Source organism: Rhinatrema bivittatum, chromosome 11 (assembly GCF_901001135.1).
Source record: "Rhinatrema bivittatum chromosome 11, aRhiBiv1.1, whole genome shotgun sequence".
In the NCBI taxonomy this organism is placed as follows: domain Eukaryota; kingdom Metazoa; phylum Chordata; class Amphibia; order Gymnophiona; family Rhinatrematidae; genus Rhinatrema; species Rhinatrema bivittatum.
Genome location: NC_042625.1, coordinates 51,588,888 through 51,610,003, shown reverse-complemented (window position 1 = coordinate 51,610,003; position 21,116 = coordinate 51,588,888). Strand labels below are relative to the sequence as shown.

General features: G+C 44.9%; 1 protein-coding gene across 6 annotated transcripts in view; it reads left to right on the top strand.

Annotated features, from left to right (window-relative positions):
- LOC115100948 overlaps window positions 1-21,116 on the top strand; it is a 152,615-nt gene that overhangs the window by 103,743 nt on the left and 27,756 nt on the right. Inside the window, exon 7 of one of the 6 annotated variants that reach the window (XR_003859222.1) lies at window positions 17,474-17,587. The exons of the other annotated variants lie outside the window; for them this stretch is intronic. The gene's annotated coding sequence lies outside the window, so the exon portion shown is untranslated. The remainder of the gene's footprint in view (window positions 1-17,473; window positions 17,588-21,116) is intronic. 6 annotated transcript variants of the gene reach the window in all.

Genomic DNA, 21,116 nt, shown 5'->3' with positions numbered 1-21,116 from the left:
CTGTCCGGCGCCATGGCCTCCGGGTTTAAAAAATGCCCAAATTGTGTGAGGACAATGTCGATAACTGACCCCCACTTTGAATGTGTTCTTTGCCTAGGCAAAGACCACAATATTCAAACTTGTAAATCCTGTGCGGAGATGACTACGAAAGGCTGTCGTCTCCGGGCCGAAAAAATGGAACAATTGTTTAACATACAATTGCTTCCAAGGGCTTCGACTTCAGGACAGTCATCGCCATCGGGATCAGTCCGTCAAGCTCTCCTGAAAAAGACTCGTCCGGAGGCGGGAGATGCCTCAACACCATCCCCTTCAGTATCATCGAAAGCATCGACTTCGAGCATCGAGAAACAAAAAGAAAAACATCGACAACGGCATCGAAGACGCCAAGCACCGATGACCGAGGACCCATCATCAGGTACGGCCTCACCCGCAAAGAAACCCCGGACGGGGGCGGAGGCTTCGAGGCCTAGTGATCCAGGGCGATCCCCACCGATATTGGTGCCGGGCTCCGTACCTCCTCAGGGCTCTGAGGAGGTATCGGCATCGCCAAAACCGCCTCCCTCCATAGCTGCTCTGATATCACCAGCTATGAGAGTGGAACTTGACACGTTCATACGTCAAGCGGTGCAACAGGCTCTGCGCGATGCGATTCTGCCTCAGCCATCGACACCTCCATCGATGCCGATTCCAGCCCCGAGGGATCCATTACCATCGATGCCGCCGACACCGACGATGCCACGGGAACCGGTCCCGATGCCCACTCCGGTGCCTACACCGATGCCCAAGGAGGATGTGTCGATACTCCATCCGGTCATCTCCAAATTAGACACACTCCTGGATCTTCTGTCCAGCAAGGTACCAGAGAAACCCGTTCCAGGTCCGTCTGGATTACCAAGACCTCCAAGACCTTGTTCTCCTCTTCTGCCATCAAGGCCTAAGGAACCACTTACTCACCACACTCCACGAGAGGTGCCTGTGGACACCAGTTCTGAATATTCTTCGGATGAAGATATTTTTTCAGAACCATCTCCACCAGACGACCACAGGAAGTCACCTCCTGAGGACCTCTCCTTCACAAATTTCATGAAAGATATGTCTGAAACCATCCCCTTTCCTTTACAAACAGAGGTGGATGCAAGACAAAAAACGTTGGAGGTGCTACAGTTCGTGGACCCTCCTAAGGAGATGCTGGCAGTCCCTGTCCATGAGGTTTTCCAGGAACTGCAATACAGGATTTGGGAACATCCAACATCAGTATCAGCGGTGAATAAGAGATCAGAGGCAACGTACTTGGTGCAGCCTATTCCAGGATTTCAGAAAGCACAGTTGCCTCACCAATCAGTTGTCGTCGAATCCGCCCAAAAGAAGGCGAAGCGACAAAAATCCCATTCCTCTATGCCACCTGGAAAGGAAAGTAGGTTTCTTGACAACCTAGGGCGTAAAATATTTCAAGGGTCTATGCTGGTGTCTAAGATATCTTCCTACCAGTTATATATGAACCAGTACCAAAGGAACCTTTGGAAGCAGGTTCAGGAAATGGCTCTCTCTCTTCCAGAGCAGTATCAGGAAACATTGCAGAATATCATACACAAGGGTCTCGAATCAGGGAAGCATGAGGTCAGAGCCACTTATGACTGTTTCGAGACTGCGGCAAGACTCTCAGCATCTGGTATAGCTGCAAGGAGGTGGGCATGGCTCAAGGCCTCTGATCTACGCCCAGAGGTACAGGAACATTTAGCGGATCTTCCTTGCTTGGGGGATAACCTCTTTGGAGAGAAGGTAAAAGAAGCTGTGGCGACCATAAAGGACCACACTGAAACACTAAAGCAGTTGTCCTCAATACCACAGGACACTCAGCCTTCTGCAAGGAAGTTTCCTAGACGTGATACTAGACGTCCTTATTATCGTCCACGAAGATATTACCCCCCAGCAAGTAGGCCCAGAACGACCCGGCCATCTCAACGCCAACAGCCTAGACAAAGACCTGCAAGACCTCAACCGCCACCACAAACGGCCACTACATCTGGTTTTTGAAATGCCCCAGAGAGCAGCCGCCAGATCAACCCATTCCCAAATATGCCAGTAGGGGGTCGATTAAAATACTTCCACAGCATTTGGACCTCTATCACCATCGACCAGTGGGTGTTATCCATCACAGCCCACGGTTACAAACTGGATTTTCTTACTGTTCCAAAAGAAAACCCACCACTTCCATCTTGGACAGTAAATCAACATTCCATAATTCTTCACACAGAATTATCCACCCTTCTGACAGCCAGGGCCATAGAACCAGTTCCTGGACCTCAAAAGGGCAGAGGATTCTACTCCAGATATTTCCTCATTCCAAAGAAAACAGGAGGCCTTCGACTCATTCTAGACCTCAGAAATCTCAACAAATTGCTCAAAAAAGAAAAATTCAGGATGGTGTCCTTAGGCACCATTCTACCTCTTCTTCAAAGGGGAGATTGGCTCTGCTCTCTGGATCTTCAAGATGCCTACGCTCACATCCCCATCTTTCCCCCTCATCGACAGTACCTGCGATTTCGGGTAATGGATCAACACTTCCAATACAGAGTGCTGCCATTCGGCCTTGCATCAGCACCACGAGTATTCACAAAGTGCATGGCTGCAGCAGTGGCACACCTCCACAAACAAAGAGTGCACGTGTTCCCTTACCTGGACGATTGGCTCATCAAGAGTCAATCAAAAGAAGGAGCTCTCACTTCTCTCAAGCTCACTATCCATGTGCTTCACTCCTTGGGTTTTCTCATCAACTATCAGAAATCCCATCTGTCACCAACTCATCTTATACAGTTCATAGGTGCAGACCTGAACACTACGATAGCAAAAGCTTTTCTTCCAAGAGATCGAGCTCAAACACTTGTCCTTTTGACGCACAATCTTCGCAACCAGACCCAGGTAACAGCTCATCAGTGCTTAATTCTGCTAGGGCACATGGCTTCCACAGTTCATGTAACTCCCATGGCCAGATTGACCATGCGGCTACTGCAATGGACACTCAAAGCACAGTGAATACAAGCCACTCAACCAATGTCCACGCCCATTCATATCACACCAGAACTCAGAGCTGCACTCATCTGGTGGACATCAATGAACAACTTGCTTAAAGGCCTACCTTTCCAGCAACCAATTCCACAAGTGACTCTGACTACAGATGCATCCACCTTAGGGTGGGGAGCACACATCGGTCATCTAAAGACACAAGGCAAGTGGACAAAGCTCGAAGTCTCTTTTCAAATAAACTTCCTAGAGCTTCGAGCTATACGCTATGCGCTACATGCGTTCAAGGACTGCCTATCACACAAGACTGTTCTGATCCAAACGGACAATACAGTGGCCATGTGGTACATCAACAAACAAGGGGGGACAGGTTCTTATCTCCTTTGTCAAGAAGCAGCACAAATTTGGGACTGGGCCCTAACACACTCAATTCTGCTTCGGGCCACTTACCTAGCAGGCATCCACAACATAGTAGCAGATCGCCTCAGTCATCAGTTCCAACCACACGAATGGTCATTGGATCCAGCAATAGCATCCAAGATCTTCCAACGCTGGGGTCAACCGACGATAGATCTCTTTGCATCCCAGCTCAACTACAAAGTGATCAATTACTGCTCTCTACTCCGACAGCAGAACAGCCTACCACAGGACGCATTTGCTCGCCATTGGAATTCAGGCCTGTTATACGCGTATCCACCGATACCACTCATAACCAAAACACTAGTGAAGCTACAACAGGACAAGGGGACTATGATACTCATAGCCCCATACTGGCCTCGACAGGTATGGTTCCCCACACTTCTAGATCTCTCAGTCAGGGATCCCATTCGCCTGGGAGTAGCTCCCAATCTCATAACTCAGGATCAGGGTCAGTTGCGCCATCCCAACCTTCAATCCCTGTCTCTGACAGCATGGATGTTGAAAGCTTGATCTTACAACCTCTCAACCTTCCATCCTCCATATCTCAAGTACTTATAGCTGCACGTAAACCTTCCACTAGAAAGAATTATTCTTACAAATGGAAATGGTTTACTTTGTGGTGCACTCAGAAAGATTTAGATCCTTTCACTTGCTCCACTACCTCGCTACTCGATTACCTTTACCATCTCTCAGACTCTGGTCTTAAGACATCATCGGTAAGGGTACACTTAAGTGCAATCTCAGCTTACCATAACAAGCTGGGAGATGCATCTATCTCCACACAGCCTCTCGTCAGTAAATTCATGAGAGGCCTAACTCACATTAAACCTCCAGTTCATTCCCCAAGCATACAATGGGACCTGAACGTAGTATTAACTAGACTTATGCATTCTCCTTTTGAACCCATAAATACCTGTGACCTTAAATACCTTACTTGGAAAACGGTATTTCTCATAGCCATTACATCAGCTAGAAGGGTCAGCGAACTACAAGCGCTAGTCACATACGAACCTTTTACAAAGTTCCTACATGACAGGGTAGTCCTCTGTACACATCCAAAATTCCTTCCTAAGGTTGTCACGGAATTTCACTTGAACCAATCAATAGTTTTACCAACATTTTTTCCTAGGCCTCATTCCCATCAGGGTGAAAGAGCCTTACACACTTTGGACTGCAAGCGTGCGTTATCCTTTTATTTAAACCGCACAACAGCCCAAAGGAAATCCAGTCAACTGTTCGTATCCTATGATCCAAACAAACCAGGTAAAGCAGTGGGTAAACATACTTTGTCAAATTGGCTAGCAGATTGCATACAATTTTGTTATGAGAAGGCAGGCCTTACTCTTCAAGGGCGAGTAAAAGCACACTCAGTCAGAGCAATGTCAACCTCAGTAGCACACCTTCGCTCTGTACCTATTCTGGACATTTGTAAAGCAGCAACATGGAGTTCTCTTCACACTTTTGCAGCTCACTACTGCTTAGACAAACAGGGAAGACAAGATTCAGCCTATGGACAATCAGTCTTAAAGAACTTGTTTCCAGTATAATCCCAACTCCTTCTACATCCAACCTGCTGTGATCTTCGGCTGATTCATTTCAACAACAATACTTCACTGTTGCTTCACTACAAAATGACTCAGCCTTTAGCTTGCTAATCACCCATATGTGAGGACTAGCATCTGCTTGTCCTGGGATAAAGCAAAATTGCTTACCTTGTAATAGGTGTTATCCCAGGACAGCAGGATGTAGTCCTCACGAAACCCACCCACCACCCCGCGGAGTTGGGTACGGTACGTTTTATTATTTTATTTTTGGCTAACGCTTATTGCTACAAAACAAGACTGAAGGGAGACCCCTGTGGCAGGGAATATCATGGCATGCTGGGCATGCTCAGTAGGCACTCCGGTGCCATTCAAAAGTTTCATGGAAACTTTTAAAGAAGTTTTTCCGTACATAGGGCTCCATTACCGATGTCACCCATATGTGAGGACTACATCCTGCTGTCCTGGGATAACACCTATTACAAGGTAAGCAATTTTGCTTTCCTTGAAAACAGACAGACCAGTCCAAACAGATTATGTATGCCAGCCAGCAAATGGAGACAGATATCAAACAGACTGGCTGATGTCACTACTTATATACCAACCAAAATGTCAATAGTACATTACAATTTGAGTAAAGACGCTTAAGGTATTATTGAGCAGTCATAATAGGCTTCATCTTATGCGCAAAATTGCTAGATGATAGGCCGTATCTTTAATCATCGGTCAAAGTCCCATTTTTATATTTTTCATATGCAGTGTGTGAATCATGCAGTTTATATAATTCCAACAACTTAACTTGAGAAACTCGCTGAAGCCATATACAGCAAACATGCCCTGATATGGAACCATGTTTCGAACGCCCGTCGTTCTCTCTCAAGGGCTGGAGTTCAGCGTCTATGACAGAGCTTTCCAAAGTGTGTGTCGGGACACATTAGTGTGTCGCCTGTAGTGTGGAGGTGTGTCGCCCGGTCCACAGGGCCGGCGGAAGCAGGGAACTATAGCAGGAAGATCGGCGGGCAGTGGTGGAGCTTACATCACCACGGCCCGAAGAAAAGGGTCACGTTCACTCCTCCTCCTTCCTGCCTGTGCAGCCCTGGAAGAAAAACGTTGCCGGAGCTGCGTGGGCAGGAAGGAGGAGGAGCATGTGCTGCATACAGAAGAAGAGCAGCATTAATGGGCCGTTGCGGATCCCATGTCGCGGCAGCCCGAGAAGAGGAGGAAACCCGATAGCAGGGCCGCTGCAGATCCCATGTCACGGCCAGGGAAGATCAGGGCCTCTGAAGAGCCCATCCTTCGGCAACCCGTGCAGAGGGACAGCATGTGCCAGTGAGAGCCTGTGCTTGAGCAAGAGAGCATGTAGGAGTGAGAGAGCCTGTGTGTGTGAGAGTGAGACAGCATGTGCACGAGAGAGACAGTATGTATGTATGTATGAGAGAGAGGCATGTGAGAGTGAGAGCTGTGGATGTGTGAGATTGCATGTGAGTGAGAGCCTGTGTGTGTGAGAATGTGTGAGATAGCGTGTGAGAATGAGAACCTGATTGTGTGTTTGAGGGAAGACAGATGGAGAGAAAAGAAATAGAAAAAAAGACCCTGTAAAAGGAATTGGCAAAAAAACAAGAAAGGAAAGGTGGAAAAAAAAGCCTGTGACCAACCGATTAGAAAACAAAGATCAGACAGCAAAGGTAAAAAAAAAAATTACTTTTTAGTGATTGGCACATGTAATCTTTGGGAATGTGCAAGAGTAGCACTTTCTCTATGCTGATCTCACAATGTACGAGATCAGCATGGAGGAAGTGGAAGCCTGCAAATATTTATTATGAGATAGGTTGTGTTGTGAAACATTTTATTTATGTATATATTTAAGGAAACATACATAAATTGTTGAAATACATTTTGTTCGTTTAACCTTTAACTTCTGGTTTGCTGGTAGACTGAATTACTGTGTCACGAAATTATGTTTGTCTAAAAAGTGTGTCACCAACATGAAAAGTTTGGAAAGCTCTGGTCTATGAGAACAATTCAATAATGTCTCAAAAAATCAGAAAGTAATAAAATCCAAATTCAAGCAGTAATCAACTATAGTGGGCATCATGTCAGTGTATCATCAGAATCAGCTTGGCACTTACTGTATTTGTAGTCCGTCTTGATTTAAGATTTTGACAATGGCGTTTCTGCGTACATTTCCTGTGTTGCTGCCGGATATGTTGTCATTAATATATGCATAGATGACGTGGAATTATCTTCATTGAATGACGTAAAAATCATCAGGTGAGTGTGTACCATTCCACTGCTAGATTTAAACCATTAGGATGAACTGTGTTCAATTTGAAAATCCAAAATTGTTCTCTATAGTTAAGAGCCACTTTGGTGTTACCACCTCTAGGATTGATTTGAACCAATTCAATGACCTGCCATTTAATATCCTGAAAAGAATGATGGCGTTGTGCAAAGTGGGAGACAATAGGAGCTTGGAGTTTAGAGGTTGTAAGACAGCTTCGATGTTCAATCAGTCTCGTTTTGATGGAACATTTAGTTCTACCCACGTACAATAATGAACAGGGACATTGCAATATATAAATCACATTAATGGAGTTGCAATCAGTCCGGGAGTAAGCTCTATGAATATTGCCACAAGGGTCTTTCCAATCTGGACCTATCATGGCCTGACTGCAAAATGAACATTTCTCACAAGTCCAATGCCCAACAGGATCACTGTTCGTACAGTTTAAACCATCTGATAAATAAGAATGTGTCAATAGGTCCTTCAGATTTTTTTCTCCTTTTGTAAGCAATAATAGGAGGATGTGCGAAAATGGAATGTATTTTCAAGACAGGCCAATACTGAAAAATCAATTGTGAAATTTGCGATGCCAGTGCAGAAAAAGGTAATGCACATATTAACGCTGGTGTTTCTGATGTCTTATTCTCCAACAATAACCAGTCCCGTGCAGCATTATAAGCTCGTTTATAGGCTCTTTTTACATATTTATATGGATAGCCTCGCTGTAAAAATTTTTTAATCATAATCTGAGATTGTGAAATAAAATCCATCTTATGGGTACATATTCGACGTAACCGAAGAAACTGGCTAATAGGTAAATTTTTACGGAGATGAAAAGGATGAAAACTGGTGAAATGTAAATAAGTATTCCTTGTACACGGTTTCACATAAAGACTAGAAATGAGATGTTGGATCTTCTTTCAAAATGAGAATATCAAGAAATTCAATCCGTTGATGATCATAATGAAGGGTAAATTGCAGGTGGCTATCTAAAGAATTTAACCACTGTAAAAATAGCATGAGAGACTGTTCGTTTGAATTCCACAAAAAAAACACATCATCGATGTAACGATACCAATAAGAAACATTGGCAAATTCCGGTGTATCATATAGAAATTTAGTCTCAAAAGCGGCAACGTATAAATTAGCTATACTGGGGGCCATAGTGGCTCAGTAAGAGCCAATTGTGCCAGTTGGAAAATAAATTCAGTGGGTACACGATGAGGTCTAGGTCTTTGTTCCAACGTATCTAATACTATATCAAGAGCTGCTGATTGAGGGATATTGGTATGTAATGCCTGGATATCTAGGGTGACCAATATCGAATCCGTTGTACAGTGAATAGTTTGTAAGACAGTAAGCATATGTTTAGTGTCTTTCAAATAGGATGCTGCTTTGGAAATAAACGGTTGTAGGAAAGTATCTACAAAAATTGATAGTGGTTCTAAAATAGAACCTATCATGCTATGTTTACTATCTATGGCTTCAGCGAGTTTCTCAAGTTAAGTTGTTGGAATTATATAAACTACATGATTCACACACTGCATATGAAAAATATAAAAATGGGACTTTGACTGATGATTAAAGATAAGGCCTGAGAGCGGATGACGTCACTGCGCACGCCGGTAGCTTGAGCCGCTCCATCCCCGCTCCTAAAATCAAGCTACATCGGCAGCCCCAGGCCTCTGTTTTGGCTGAAAATCGGCGAATCCACTGTCCTTGGCACAATGACCGCGGTAAGAAAAAAAGCCGATCTTAAGCGGTTCTCCTATGTCACGGCAGCGGCAGAAACTGAGGCAGAGCAGGGAGACAAAATGGCGGATGGGGCCGAATCATTATCAGACGACACCGGATGGAACTTTAGAGACTCAGGGGCAGGGAGATGGCCAGATCCCTACACGGGCGGAATTTAAGGCCTGGTTTGGGGCTTTGTACGATGATATGGCCCAGTACAGACAGGAAATGGAAGATCTGATGGCAGGCATTAAATCAGAGGTTACAGAGCTCCAGCACCACGTGGAATCCATAGATGACAGCCTAGAGGAGCATCAAACCTCAATCCAAGCTTTAAGTGAGGACCACCAAAAAATCAAAGATCAACAGGAGGACTTGTCCCGGCATCTGGAGGACATGGAAAACAGGCTATGAAGGTCTAATCTCCGCTTTCGGGGTATCCCGGAGGCGGCAGAATTCTCAGACAGCTCCCGGGTAGTGCAAGATATCTGCACTCAGCTGCTGGGAGAAGGCCAATCATCGGAAGGATCAATGGACATTTTGATAGACAGAGCATACAAGACCCTGGGAGCTCCGAGGAATAATCAAGCACGGGACATTATAGCTTGCTTCCACAACTTTGCTATCAAGGAAAAAGTGCAGGGAGCCGCCAGAAAACAGGGAGCGCTGATCTGGAAAGGCCATAAGATAGAAATCTTTCAAGACCTGGCTTTTTCTACTATACAAAAAAGGCACGAGTTCCGGGCTGTGGTGCAAATACTGCGTGATCAGAACCACCGCTACAAATGGCTTTTCCCTTTTTGACTCAGCTTTACCATCAATGGAATAACTTCCAGGGTCCAGAAAGTACAGGAAGCTGAGGATATACTATGGGCAGCTGGCATTCTGTCTGCAGAAAAGGGATCAACATTGACAGGGAACACTGAGAGTATCAGACAATGCTTTCATCCCAAATGGCAGAGGGTGCCTAAAGGCGGGAAAAGACTGCGCAGGCAATCGGACGATTCAACTACTCCCAAGGACCTGGGTTGAGATGCTGGGACACTTATGAGGACCTGATAGAATATGTTGACTCTCAGACCACAAGATGAAGTCACCGGTGGAACACTGCCAAGTTTATAGTTCTGGTTTGCTTACGAGTTTTGATCTTAGTAACAAAATAAGTATTAGTGCTTGTTGATATGCTATTGTGGGATAGATACATGGTGGGAGCGGGGATGCGAGGGAGAAGCTTGCCCGATGACAACATCACTCTCCAAGGTGGAGACCCACAGTATTGATGGGTTATTAGGGATTTGGGAAGGGGAGGGGAGACTGGAGGGGGTCAGGGATACCATCCACTGGGCGCAGCAGCTCATGAACACAAACAAAGGGGGAGTCGTCGGGGTGATGGGGATTGTATTTATATACATATTCGGCGCAGGCACAGGAGGGGAAAAAATCAGTGCAATGATAATCATTTTAACTACCAAGTAGATGGCTAGTTTAAAAATAATATCTATAAACACCAAAGGGCTAAACACACCGAGGAAACGGAAAACATTTTTTCATGATATGAAATTACAGAAAGCGGACATTATTTTCTGTCAGGAAACCCATTTGACAAAGCGATTTGAGAAGCTGATGGCCGCTAAAGATTATGGCTAATATTATCACGCGGCAGCTACCAAAGGGGGAAAATACTGTGGGGTGGGAATACTGTTTTCCAACCAAATCACAACGGAGGTTGGCACGGTTCTCTGTGATGTCGAAGGACGTTACGTCATACTGAAGGTAAAAATCCAGAATACATTATATACGCTAGCTAATATATATGCCCCTACAAGCGATCAGGGGGAATTTTTTCAAAAGATCTCTAAAATATTGGGAGAGTGGTCTGAAGGCCATCTAATACTCGGTAGGGATTTCAATATTACAAGAACTCCCTACTTAGATACCACAGGAACAGGTACTGGAGGAGGGAAAAAGGGGAGATCAGCACTTAAACATTTAATGGAAGACAGGGGACTTACAGATATCTGGAGGCTGCTAAATCCGTCAGCCCATAACTACACTTTTTATTCGCACCCCCATCAGTCTTACTCGAGACTTGATTATTTCTTAATAGACAAGGCGTTGGTGGGTAGGATTGTAGAAACTGAAATTGGTATTATCACCTGGTCCGATCATGCTCCAATTTGGTTAAAAATCAGCCAGGTGATAGAGGACCAGGGGACGAGGTTTTGGCGTCTTAATCGACTGTTGGATCAAATGGGAATCTGAGAAAAAAAGGTTGCAAATCCTGGAATCTATAGAGAGGTTGGAATTATGCCACAAACAATTTCTCGAACTCTCAGTACTGCAACAGTTGAAGGAGGCATGCAGGGAGTTGCAGGATATGGAGTTAGGAAGGATAGCCCACCAACTGGATTTACTCAAACAACAACATTTTGAATATGGCAATAGGGCAAGTAAACATAGCGAGGAAACTAAAAGAACAACAGGCGAAAACTCAAATCATCAAAATACGTGATATTGACGGGCACTTTCTACATTCCCAAGGGGAGATAGGGGTACGATTCAATAAATTCTACCAAGAGTTATACGATTTTAATGGGACAATACCCGAATCTGAGATTTCCCGATATTTAGGTGAAATACCCCTACCAATCTTAGCTGATAAGGAACGTGAGCTTATAGATAGTGCAGTGAAGATACCAGAAACATTACAGGTTATAAAAGAGCTAAAATCGGTGAAAGCACCTGGGCTAGATGGATATACAGGGAAGTTTTACAAGATCTTTGGTCCGCAGTTAGTAGCCCTGTTAACAAATATGTTTAATGGTCTGCGGACTAGTGGCAGGATATCTCAACAGGCCAATACCGCAGGGATCACTATATTAGCAAAACCGGGACGAGATCACAGTCTGTGTGGGTCATACCGACTGATATCGCTTATTAACATCGACCTAAAAATTTTGGCGAAAATTTTGGCTCAACGATTGGGTCAGGTAGCCCCGTCATTAGTAGCACCTGACCAATCGGGTTTTATACCTGGAAGATTGGCATCAGACAATGTTAGAAGAGTCGTTGAGCTTATTGAAGATGCGCAGCAGAAGAACATACCTACTACCCTCTTGTCCGTGGATGCGGAAAAAGCCTTTGACAGAGTTCATTGGCCTTTCCTATTCCAGGTGCTCAAAAAATTGGGACTGGGTGTCCATTTTATCAACTGGGTGGCTAAACTTTACAACCACCCTAACGCCCGAATTAAGATAAATGGAGCCTATTCGCCCCCATTTGAGGTCAAAAGAGGGACTAGACAGAGGTGTCCACTCTCCCTTCTACTATTCGCTTTGTCACTTGAACCTCTTGCTGAAAGGATAAGGAATTTAGGGTCTATCCAAGGGATTCGGGTGGGGGAACATGATTATAAAATCTCTCTATTTGCGGATGATTTATTGTTTACAGTAGCTGACCCTGGGCACTCCCTACCCGCACTAGTACAGGAGATTAGACATTTTGGGAGAGCGTCAGGGTTCAAAATGAACGAAGATAAATCGGAATTGATGAATATTTCTATGGAAGAGGGTTTATACGAGGAGTTAGCAGCGCAATTACCGTTTAAAAAGGCTAAGCGGTGGGTAAAGTACCTAGGGGTCAAGCTCTGTGCAAACCTCTCTAAGCTGGTGGATTTAAATTATTCCCCTCTAGTCCAAGCAATACAGCAAGATCTTGATAGGTGGGACAGAACCAACCTCTCATGGCTGGGTCGTATAGCAGCCGTAAAAATGTTGGTCTTACCGAAGTTTTGCTATCTCTTTCAAACATTGCCCGCTAGAATACCTGGTAAACTTCTAAAGTTTTGGCAAAGGAAATTGTTCCATTTTGTATGGAAAAGGAAACCTCCCAGGGTAGCTAGAGCAGTTTTATACAAGGATAAGATTCATGGGGGCTCGGATTTCCCAACCTACTATGGTATTACATTGCCAATCTTTTGGCGGTGGTAGTTCACTGGCACTGCAGTGGCTCCCCCAAACCGTGGCTAACGATAGAAAGGGTCCTGACGGGAGATCTGCCTCTACTTTCTAGAATTTGGTCCCCATACAAATTGAAAGGGGTGAGATGGACGACATTCACAGAGGTGGTGATGCAAACTTGGTTGAGGTGGAAAGGGAAATTGGTTGGGGATAATATTGCCTATTATAATACGTCATTTTTGCATAACCCTCTTTTCCCCCCAGGGATGGAGGGGCCGTTTATACGAAGATGGCAAAGTAAAGGCCTTACTACCATAGGTCAACTATGGAAAAATAATAAATTTATAGCTTTTACTGATTTACGGACAGCAATACTCCCTAGGTAGGACCGATTATTACGCATACACTCAGCTTGCACACTTTCTCACCACACATAGAGTAGCCACCCTTCTATGACAGGAGAAACCACCGTTTGTCAAGTTCTGTGACACTGCAAATCACTGAGAAACCCATCTCAAGGATATATGCGCTTTTAAATGTTCAGGAGAGGGCTAAATCAACCCATCAATTGAAGTGGGAGCGAGACCTTGACGTAAACTTCCTGGATAAAGAGTGGGAGAAATGCCATGTACACATTGGTAGCAGTTCAGTTTCTGCGCTTTTAAAAGAAAATGGGTATAAGGTCCTTTATCGCTGGTACTTAATACCCGACAGATTACATAAAATGTCAGCTAGACTTGATGATCACTGCTGGCAGCAGTGTGGTCAAGTGGGGACCTTCTTCCACATGTGGTGGGAGTGTCCCAAGGTACAGAGCACAATGCAGGTAGTTAGTGAATACATCCAGAATACACTAAGGATTTTGGTAATATTAACGCCACAGACGTGTTTGCTACAGGTTGCTCCGGAAGGCAGCACAACCTGGCAACGCTTATTGGTCATGCAGGTGGTTTTAGCTACCAGATGTGAAATTGCTTTTTGGTAGAAAAGGGCAAAATCACCTACATTGGGTGATGTACTTACTAGACTGGGCAGGATCTACCATTTAAGTCATTTAACGGCTATACGTAATGATTACCAAAATTTCAGAAAATTTGGGGGCCATATCTTTCAGGGATACCCACTAACTCATAGAAACATAGAAATGACGGCAGAAGAAGACCAAATGGCCCATCCAGTCTGCCCAGCAAGCTTCACACACTTTTTTCTCTCATACCTATCTGTTTCTCTTAGCTCTTGGTTCTATTTCCCTTCCACCCCCACCATTAATGTAGAAAGCAGTGATGGAGCTGCATCCAAGTGAAATATCTAGCTTGATTAGTTAGGGGTAGTAGGGGTAGTAACCGCCGCAATAAGCAAGCTACACCCTATGCTTGTTTTACTCAGACTATGTTATACAGCCCTTATTGGTTGTATTTCTTCTCCCCTGCCGTTGAAGCAGGGAGCTATGCTGGATATGCTTGAAGTATCAGTTTATTCTTCTCCCATGCTGTTGAAGCAGAGAGCCATGCTGGATATGCATCGAAAGTGAAGTATCAGGCACATTTGGTTTGGGGTAGTAACCGCCGTAACAAGCCAGCTACTCCCCGCTTTGTGAGTGTGAACCCTTTTTTCTTCTCCCCTGCCGTTGAAGCAGAGAGCTCTGCTGGATGTGTGTAGTATCAGTTTATTCTTCTCCCCTGCCGTTGAAGCAGAGAACTATGCTGTATATGCATAGAAATTGAAGTAACAGGCTTATTTGGTTTGGGGTAGTAACCGCCGTAACAAGCCAGCTACTCCCCCCTTTGTGAGTGCAGATCCTTTATTCCACATTTCCTCTTGCTGTTGAAGCTAGAACGATGTTGGAGTCACAGTAAGCATGTGTACGTTTATTGAATAAGGGTATTGTCTCCAGGCAGTAGCCATCATTCTGGCGAGTCACCCACTCTTCATTGGCGGCCTCTTGACTTTATGGATCCACAGTGTTTATCCCACGCCCCTTTGAAGTCCTTCACAGTTCTGGTCTTCACCACATCCTCCGGAAGGGCATTCCAGGCATCCACCACCCTCTCCGTGAAGAAATACTTCCTAACATTGGTTCTGAATCTTCCTCCCTGGAGCTTCAAATCGTGACCCCTGGTTCTGCTGATTTTTTTCCTACGGAAAAGGTTTGTCGTTGTCTTTGGATCATTAAAACCTTTCAAGTATCTGAAAGTCTGTATCATATCGCCTCTGCTCCTCCTTTCCTCCAGGGTGTACATATTTAGATTCTTCAATCTCTCCTCTGTACGTCATCCGATGAAGATCCTCCACCTTCCTGGTCGCCCTTCTCTGTACCGCTTCCATCTTGTCTTTGTCTTTTTGTAGATACGGTCTCCAGAACTGAACACAGTACTCCAGGTGAGGCCTCACCAAGGACCTGTACAAGGGAATAACCACTTCCCTTTTCTTACTCGATATTCCTCTCTCTATGCAGCCCAGCATTCTTCTGGCTTTTGCTATCGCCTTGTCGCATTGTTTCGCAGACTTCATATCATTAGACACTATCACCCCAAGGTCCCTCTCCTGCTCCGTGCACATCAGCCTTTCCCCCCCCATCGAATACAGTTCATTCGGGTTTCCACTCCCCATATGCATGACTTTGCACTTCTTGGCATTGAATCTCAGCTGCCATATCTTCGACCACTCTTCCAGTTTCCTTAGATCCCGTCTCATTCTCTCCACTCCTTCCGGCGTGTCCACTCTGTTGCAGATCTTAGTGTCATCCGCGAAAAGACAAACCTTGCCTTCTATCCCGTCCGCAATGTCGCTCACAAAGATATTGAACAGGACCGGTCCCAACACCGATCCTTGCGGTACACCACTTAAAACCGCTCTCTCTTCAGAGAATGTTCCATTTACCATCACACATTGTCTTCTGTCCGTCAACCAATTTGCAATCCAGGTCACCACCTCGGCACTCACTCCCAAGCTTCTCGTTTTATTCACCAGTCTCCTGTGCGGAACCGTGTCAAAAGCTTTGCTGAAATCCAAGTATATGATATCGAGCGCTCTTCCTCGATCCAATTCCTTGGTTACCCAGTCAAAAAAGTCAATCAGATTTGTCTGACAGGATCTTCCCCTGGTGAATCCATGTTGCCTCTGGTCCATCAATTCTCCGGACTGTAGATAGTTCACTATTCTCTCTTTCAGCAGTGACTCCATTACTTTTCCCACCACCGAAGTGAGGCTGACCGGTCTGTAGTTGCCAGCCTCCTCCCTGTTCCCACTCTTGTGAAGCGGGACCACCACCGCTCTTCTCCAATCACTCGGCACCACTCCCGTTTCTAGGGATCTATTGAACAGGTCACACAGCGGAGCTGCCAGAACATCTCTGAGCTCCCTCAATATCCTTGGAGAACCTTGTTTATATCCCAACAGAATCCTCAAAGTATTATATCCCACAAGATTAAGGTGCTCATTTTCCATCCCCACCTGAGATATGAACCCCATTCTGAGAATCCTGTGTCAACACGATTCATGTAGTTTCACAAGCTATAGCCCTAGCGCCTAAATATTGTTACCTTTTATATTGCACTTCTTAACTTGTTCTCCCTTAGGCTGTGTTCACTTCGGTTAGTTGCACTCTGGACCCCGAACCAGTGGATTGGATGCTGGAGGAGTTAGGGGGGAGGGAGGGAAGGGGGTGGGAAGTTTTTGGGGGAAGGTTATATACTGAAAATTTTGACTTATGCAGAAATGACAATGCACACGCAGAGGTTAGGATGATGCTCGCCCGTGTAATAGGAGTTAATGGTATTTTGGAGCATTTGTCATACATTCTTTATTGTAGTTTATTAAGAGCATTACATCTTTGTATTTTTTCATTCTTAGCTGCTTTGTTAATGTCTTCATAGTCTTATAAAACAGTTGATCCTCCCATTTTGATCTGTATATTTGCTTTGTTCAGCAGGCCTACTGGAATATGTCTGTAAAAGACATGGAGAACTGTCAATGTCATGATATTTCTGTTGTGAAGTCAATAAAAATCTAATTACAAAAAAAAAAGATAAGGCCTATCATCTAGCAATTTTTCGCATAAGATGAAGCCTATTATGACTGGTCAATAATACCTTAAGCATCTTTACTCAAATTGTAATGTACTATTGGCATTTTGGTTGGTCACATTTGTTTTTTGCCACAGTACCTGAACTTGCTAAAATTGGGATTCACGTGAGTTGTTGTTGATACTCCTTATATACCTCCATGCTGACACCAGTGTGCCAGCATTTCTGTAACAAGCTAACTGGACAATCTCAACAACGATCCCCGTGGTTTTTTTTTAACTAGGAGGTTTCCAGAAGTCTAAGGAAATATAGACATCCATTGTGATGCCCACCTCTGCTTAACTGCCTTCAATATAAACTTTGCAAGGCGTAGAGTGTATGAACCTCCTGAAGATAATGGCAGTAAGGGTGGATCCTGGACTAGTTTGCCTGTATTCAATGAAAGGAAATTATTAGGTAAGAAATAATTTCACTTTCCTCTTCATACAGGCAGACCACACAAACGGGATGTACTCAAGCTACTAATTAGGGCGGAATGGTGCCTGATCCCTTCACAAAACCGCTGAGGTGAAAGCTTCCTCATCTAGTCGTGCAATCCAGGAGGTAATGCTTAGAAAAAGTGTGCAGAGATAACCAAGTTGCCACTTTACAGATCTCCAAAGGGAAAACTGACCACAACGCCACCCGTGAAGTAGCCTGGGCCCTTGTGGAATGAGCTCGTACCTGCTTCGGCAAGGGCATGCCAGAATCCACATAAGCAGCTGTAATCATCTCTTTATTCCAGTGTGCTACCATAGCACAAGAGGCCACTTCACCTTTCTGCATTCTACCATACAGCACAAAGAGAAGATTAGAGTGCCTGAAAGCGCTAGTGACCTTGATACATCTCAAAAGATTTCTCCTCACATCCAACAAACAAAGTAATGCATAGACTTTCAAATCGGCCTGTTTGCTAAATGAAGGCAAGGAAACTGATTTGAATGAAATTCTGAAACTATGCTTGGTAGAAAGGAGGTAACCATACAAATCTGGATCCCATCTTTCATAATCAACAAGAAGAGCTCCCTATAAGACAATGCTTACAATTTGGAGATTCTCTGAGCTGAACAAACAGCATCTAGAAAGAGCATCTTCAACATGAGTAATCTTAGTGAAATAGCTTGAAGAGGAGCAAACTGTGGTCCCACCAAGAAGGACAAAACTAAATGCAGATCTCAAAGCGGAACCAGAATCTGGAGCAATGGTCTAATATGCTTAACACCTTTCAAAAACCGAGAGAAATCTGGATGAGAGGACAGAGGCCTCCCTTGTATATGACCTCTATAGCAAGAGAGCACATCTGCTTACATGTTCAATGTATTAACAGCCAAGTCCTTAGAGAGGCCTTCCTGCAGAAACTCTAGAATCAATGGAAATGGTGCATTCCCAGGAAAACAATGACACCCAGAGCACCAATCCTTGAAAATTCTCCAAACCTGCACATAAGCCAAGGACTAGGAAATTCTCTACCTATTCAGAAGAGTCGATATCATTGACTGAGAATACCCTTTCTTCACTAATTGTGTCCTCTCGAGTGCCAAACCAAAAAAAAAAAATCGATCTGGTTCCTCGTGAAACATGGACTCTGTGAAAACAACCTCTTGTGAGGTGGAAGCCATAGAGAGATGTCACACAGCAGACAGAGGTCCACGTATCATGGCTGGCGAGGCCAGTGCAGAGCCACCAGTATCACCAGGCCGGGATGTCCAGTAATCTTCTGAAGCAGTCTGCCTATCATAGGCCAAGGAGGAGGTCTTCACTGACCATTTCTGAACCAGTGCATCAACTCCAGATGAATGAGGATTTCTCTTTTGGCTGAAAAATTTGTGCACTTTTGCATTCTAGCTGGTTGCCATCAGATCCAAGTCCGGCAGGATCCACTAGTGACAGTCTGATCAAAGGTCTTTTAAGATAGGTACCATTCCTCTGGCTCTATGACACTGCAACTGAGGAAATCCACCTGAACACTATCTGTGCCCACTATGTGAGATGCCAACAAGGCTTCCAAGTTCATCTCTGCCCAAGGAAGCAGCATGGTCATCTCTAATGACACTTGAGGACTCTGGGTTCCCCCTTGATAATTTATATAGCATTGTCAGACATCACTCTGACGGACTGCCCCATCAAGCAAGGCGCGAATTCAAGAAAAGCCAGCCCAATTGCCCTGGCCTCCAAACAACTGAATGACCAACTCGCTTCCCTGACAATGCACTCCCCATCCTGACAGGCTGGCATTCGTCATTACTATGATTGAGGCTGGGGCCCCAAATCCACTCCAACCACCAATGTATACTCTGCTTTGTTGACTTCAGCAGTGGCAGCTGCTATGGATCCGAGAGTCTGGAAATAGGTCCATACCGTTGGATTCCTGGCCACGGCAACACTCTGATCTGGCCTTACAACTTCTGAACTCTTTGTTTCATTACCTTCTGCTCTACCAGCTTCGAACCTACAGGTAAATCCTCTTATCCATCGCAAATGGAGGCAGAGTTCTAAAATTTTTTTTTTTTTAAATATCATCACTAGAACATAAGTTATGATTAGAACACATTCAACCATTGTTCTCTGCCTCCAGCTGTTGGATGGTAGTTTGAAGTTTTCTCTCTTGTTACTGAAGAGAAAGATGATTTATTATTTTATGCTTTTCAGTACTTTTACTATTGTCAATGTACTTCAGATTGTGGCCATGCTCCTGTGGACGGTTCGCCTGCAGTGAGACGAGCCTAGAAACTAGTTTATTTTTCCCATAGATAAGCAGCTGAATTAGCCATGCTGTCTGGGTACGTCCTCCGTGCCACTAGGTGGCGGAGCTATCTAAGATCACCCAAAGTCTTTAGATGAGGTGTTCCCTCCTGCCTGTCCCTGCTCGAGGCTCCTCAGTCTGTTTTTTTCCGCGCGACTAATCGCACGCAGAGCTCTACAGTTCTTGTGAGGAAAAGTTGCTGTGAAGAGAAAAACTTTAATTATTTCTTCAAAACTTCAAATTTCACCACAGAACACTTACATCATGCATCGTCCAGGTTTTAAATTCTGTGACTGTGGTAAATTATGTCTGTAACTGACAGACATCAATTTTGTTACATTTGCCTTGGTCCAAACATGATCAGGCAAACTGTACTGATTGTGGACGGATGCCCCCAAGGGCGCAGCACCAGAGAGCAGCGCGGATTGGCCAGCTCAGAGAGGAGGCAATAGGCTCGTATGCCCCCTCTGATGCTTCAGCAAGGTCGGCTCGAGGACCGCAGTCGGCCCCTAAGGCCCCTGTCCATTGGAGGTCAACCTCTGCTGACCCTCCAGGCCACAAGCAGAAGAAGAAAACTAAAAATCCTTCGATGCAAGCTTCCAGGGACATGCCGCTGACATAGCCTGCGTTGGATGCGTCGACACCTACAGATAGGCCGACTCAGCGGCGCCCTAATGTTTCGGAGAAAGATCAATGTATTGACGCATTGGGGCAGCGTTGACGCACCAACGCAGCAGAGAAGCACCGGCACACCGGAACATCTGAAGAGCGTCGACACCTCAAAGCATCTAAGGAAGATGATGCAGCAGCGTACCTACACCTCAGCAACCTGTAAAACAGTATAAAAAACATACATCAGGCCATAAAAGGCCTAGGAGACCATCCCCACTCTTAGTGGTGGATTTGGAGGATTCCTTATCTCCACCACAATTATCAGAGGCCTCTTCCCATTCATCTGAGGTTTTTTCAGGACTTTCTACAGTATCTCAACATCGTAGAAGTCCCTTCTACCAGGTACCTCTACATTCCAAACTCCCTTATCTACCTGAGGATATTGGATGTCCTCAGGGACTGAACCAGGACATCCTCAAGGCAGCTGTGCCTCCATTGGGTCAAAGCCCAAATATCAGGCCTTCCACATCAGTTTTGGCTTCTGATACACTGACACAGATTACCTCTATCTTGTCACAATTTCTAACATCGGTTCAGCAGCAAAATCAGCCAAACCCTGATCCACCGACGGAGGTGCCTTCATCACCCATACCGGGACCAGCACCAAAGACGCTGCCTGGCAAACCATCTCCTCTGCCAGTAGGTTCTCCTACTCCATCTTCATCACCAGGGTCGTCA